Here is a 5,184-nt window from a genome sequence, read left to right as displayed (position 1 = left end):
TTACTGATATAATCTTCATTTCTTGACTCTCTTCTAAGCTTCTCTATCTTTTCTTTTCAGCCTTCATATATATGATGTGAAATTGTGGGGGATATAAAGCAGGTGGGAAGATCTTGAAATTTTTTTTTTTCAGTAAAGCATAGTGGAATTGTGTTTTAAGAAAATTTGAAGAAATTACATAGATAATGAAAAGGACACTACGTAAAAGAAGTAATGGGTATAGATTTATGAAGTTTGGAAATCATATTTTGCTAATGAAAGTTCAGAAAAACTAGAACATTGTGTATAAGAAGTGAATTAAGGTAGGAGAAAATTTGAGATATAGGTAGGGGCATTCATGAAGGTTATTATAGCACATTTAAGTTTCCTTGACTGTTCAAGCAGATACCATGAAATGGGTAGGCTTAAATAATGGTAATTTATTAGTTTATGGTTTTGAGGCTAAAAGAAAGATCCAATCAAGGTATCAACAATGTGATGCTTTTTCCCAAATATTGGGATTCTGGGGCTGGTGAGTTGTGATCCTTGGTCCTTGGCTTCTCTGCACATGGCAATACACATGGCAGCCCCTCCTGATCTCTCTGTTTTCTGCCAGATTTCATTGAATTTAAGCTTCTTGCTTCTGTGGTGTTCTTTCTTTTGGTCTGAATTTCATTCAGCTTATAAAGGATTCCAGTAGAAGAGTTAAGGCCTACTCTGATTTAGGTGGGCCACACCTTAGCTGAAGTAACCTCTTAAAACAGTCAAATTTACAATGGGTTCACACCCACAGGAATGGATTACATTTAAGAACATGTTTTTCTGGCATCCTTACAGCTCAAAGCACAGTGTAGCCCATAGAAAATATTGGGTTTTTATGCTGATAGCAGCTTTTAAAGATTTTAACAGGATACTGAGATCCAATATGTATTTTAGAAAGTTCACTCTGCTAGCAGACACTAGGGATAAATGAATTTTCATTTTATTAGAAACAATATATTGCTTACAAAACTTTATTTATTGCTCACATGCATCAGAAAAAGTATTTATGAGTTTTATAAAATGTTACAAGAAAAGATGAATAAAAGTGAATACAAAAGAGATAGGAGGCAAAAAGCTCTGAAAACATCTAACTGCAAAGGTTAATATAGACACTGTAACTGAATGTAATATTTCACATCTGGCAACCAAGACAAACTAAAGAAAAATAATTTTATATAGTTTTTCTTATCTGAAAAGGAGAATGGCAACAATTCCCCAAAGAAAAAGTAATAATTTTAGATAATTTTAGCTCTCATTAGACTTTCACAACAATGTCTCTTTTCCCCACCATTGCAATCAAGCACTCCAAATCATCTGAACCATTCCCATATGAAAAGTCTTATTTGAAGCCTTATTTACTCTCCCCTCTTTTCTTTTTAAATTTAGAAACACTAGTTGGTTTTAAGCAAGACAATGCTGTGAAGAAGCAAAGATTTTAAAATGTAACGATTTGATATTTGGAAGCTTGCTAATCAAGAAATGATATATGGTGTATGTTCAGAAGAAATATCAGATATATGTTCAGAAGAAGTGTTTTATCTTCATCTCCATATGAATTGGGATAAAAATAACTACTATTGTCTCATAAACTAATGTCATCTAAAATATTATAGACTTCTCATTATTTGAAATTTCATAACTAAAGCTTCACTGGTTAAATTATTAGAAATTTAAAATATATGCAACAAAAAGTGTTTTTCCAATGATTATTTTCATAGAAATAAAAATTTTATTTTTACGAGATATCACCCTAAACCATAACTGTTCATACATCTTACCAGGTATTCAGCATAGTGACTGGTGGAAATAGAACACATGTGGACTGATAATCACACATAAGCCAGTACATGTACATTCCTGGAACTTATACAAGCTTTGATGAAATACAAATCAGAGTTGCTGCTTTATAATTTTAATTTATGATTAATTTCCCATACCAAGGGAAACCATTGGCCAATCAGTGGTATCTATCTTGAGGTGACCTAAATTATATAAATTATTTGTAATATCAATAGGAATCTAAATTGAATTAATTTGACCATCCTAATTAATATCTGGAAAGATGGTGTGACAGTTTGAATTTGATGAATCCCAAAAAGAAAAGTATTATTATTATTATTATTTTTTTTTAACCAATCCATTCCTGTGAGTGTGAGACCCTTTTGGTTGCACAACATCAGTGAGGTGTGACTCAGGTTGAGTCTCCACCCTCTTGCTGGCTCTTATATAAAAGAACAGAGAGAAAGAGAGAGAGAGAAACAGGAAAAGGCAGCTCTGCCATTTGGACCTGGCTATATGTGAGAGAGGATCCCAGGCTCACCTAGTGTTGCAGAGAGGCAGAGAAGCCCTGAGAGGCTGAGAAAGGTCCCAGAATCTGGAAGCAACAGTACACAGAAGCACAGAAAGAGGCCGGGCCCAAGGAACAGCCCAAGGCCTAGGAGACAAGCCTTGCCATTTGCCTGTCACCACGTGGCAGGTCACCAGGATCACCACTAGCTGACTTTTGTGAGAAAACATTTCAGATGGTGCATTGATTAGGACATTTCATGAAGTCAGAACTGTAAGCTTTTAGCCCCAATAAAATTCACATTATGAAAGACAGCCCATTTCGTGTACTTCGCATTGGCAGCCCTGTGGAAAAGATAGATGGGTAGAGATGCAGTATATTCTTTGAGTAGGGTGGCTGAGTTAGTGATATGCCAGCCCCCATTCAGATTCACAGCTTATAAATTTCATTTTACATTATATCTAATGAGCAATGAAATAAATATGATATATATTTTTGGTCTTACTAACACAGAGTTTTGCATTTTTTTTTAATTGGAAACATTCACTGTTACATTGTTAGAAGGGTCACTTGGAAGAACCTGATTCCTGGAATTATCTGAGTACTCAGAATGATGACTGGCTACTGATTTGCCTTAAACCCAAAGGGAAACAATACTGAAAAACCTCTCAATAAAAAGAAACATCAGCTCAACATCAGCTCAAATCAGGTGTTTTTATTTTTAATTTAATCTATATTGCCATATCACTAAGCCAAGTATTTTCTTTAATTAGTGTTAAAATTCATTCTTAAATGCATAAAACTAACTAAACCATAGTTTTAAAATAATAAAATGATTTTTGTATTTTCGTGTAAATATATTTGTACATATTCTTAAGACATTTGAAACATGAAAATTATGCTATCCTCATTATAGAAGGAAGAAGCACGCTACAAGTATTATTTTAGATGCTTGAACTCACAGAAATGATTTCAAAAAAAAAATATATATATATATGAATAGTAGGAGGGTATAGGAAATAGAGTGCTCAAATAATTCTTAGACATTACTTTTAAATGAGATATTCAAGTCATGGACTATTTCACTGTAACTTGAATGTTTGTTGGTAATTATTTTCAGTATATAGCTGATAACTTATTTGTCAAACTGAAGAACCATTTTCTTTTCCATAGCCATTTTCCTACTTAGTGATGAATAGGAGTAGTCTGATGCCAATAATAGGATGTATGTGGTACTTAATTACAGAAGGTTTTCTTCCATAACTATTGTACAAGGAACTCATTCCTTAGCTAATAATGAGTGTGCAGTTACCATTACAATCATTCTAAAGAAAGTGTTAGATGAAAGATAAGCCCAATAATCTCTTCCTTAACCTATATTCCTGTCACATCCAATAAAATGGAAGATTCTAACATAAAATATACAATGTAGTTTCTGAGTACTCTTTTTCTAATAAAGAGGAATTAAAATGACTCTTTTGATCTCCCACCTTTGGGTGAGAAATATATAAGCCTGCTCATCTTTTAATAATAATTGTTATTCATGGTGAGAACCCTATTTCTCAGAGGTAATATGACCAAGCAAAGAAAAAATCCTTTCCTTGTGGCTGTAAGATTCATGGCAGTTTACTTCTTCAATGCCGGCAACAGAGAGTTAAGACAGGTGCTACACTGAGATGCTTAACAAACTCCAAACAAGAGAAACCCAGAGGGACTCAGACCATGATATACATACATACATACATACTTACATATATATATATATATAAAGATTTATTTATTTATTTCTCCCCCCTCCATTGTCTACTCTCTGTGTCCATTTGCTGTGTGTTCTTCTGTGTCTGCTTGTATTCTCATTAGGTGGCTCTGGGAACCAATCCTCCTTCCGGAGTGGGAGAAAGGCAATCATGCTCTTGTGCCCCTCAGCTCCCTGGTCTTCTACATCTCTTATTGTCTCTCCCTTGTGTTTCTTTTTGTTGCATCATCTTGCTGCATCAGCTCTCCATGTGGGCCAAACCTCCTGCACATTGCAGCACTCCTGTGCAGGGCAGCACTCCTTGCACGGGTCAGTGCTCCACATGGGCCAGCTCGCCACACAGGCAAGCTTGCCTTCACCAGGAGGCCCTAAGATTGAACCCTGGACTTCCTATATGGTAGATAGGAGCCCAATCGCTTGAGCCACATGCACTTCTCACCATGATATATTATAATCAAACTGCTGAATGCCAAGGAGAGGATTCTGAAAACTACAAGAGCACTTTCACAGTACATGAGGACCTCAAAAATATTAAGTGCTGATTTCTTATCAGAAATCATGGAAAGAAGAAGGCAGTAGAATGACATATCTAAAATGCTGAAAGAGAAACATTGCCAACCAAGAATTATACATCTAGCAAAATTGTCTTTCATAAATGGGAGAAAGATTAAGACATTCCCAGATAAACAAAAGTTGAGGGAGTTTGTCACCACTAGACTGACCCTACAAGAGATACTACTAAAGAGAGTTCTGCAGGCTAAAAGGAAAAGAAATTAGACGTAGATGGAAGCCACATGAAGAAATAAATATTTCCAGTAAAGGTAATGACAGGGATTAACATAAATAACAATAATATTGCATTCTGGTTTGTAGCTTCACTTTATTTTCCCTACAGGATCTAAAATGCAAACACATAAATTTAATGATAAATCAATAGTTTTGGATGCATAATGTATAAATATGCAATTTCTGACAAGAACTTACATAAAGATGGGGTCAGAAGGGTATAGAAACATAGTTTATGTATTGAAGTTAAGTTGATATCAAAGCATATAAGATAGTTATAGATTTCAAATGTTAAAGTTAAGCCCCATGATAACTACAAAGAAAATATCATATA

The sequence above is a fragment of the Dasypus novemcinctus genome, chromosome 7, assembly GCF_030445035.2.
Source record: "Dasypus novemcinctus isolate mDasNov1 chromosome 7, mDasNov1.1.hap2, whole genome shotgun sequence".
Lineage (NCBI taxonomy): Eukaryota > Metazoa > Chordata > Mammalia > Cingulata > Dasypodidae > Dasypus > Dasypus novemcinctus.
This window is presented reverse-complemented; position numbering follows the sequence as displayed.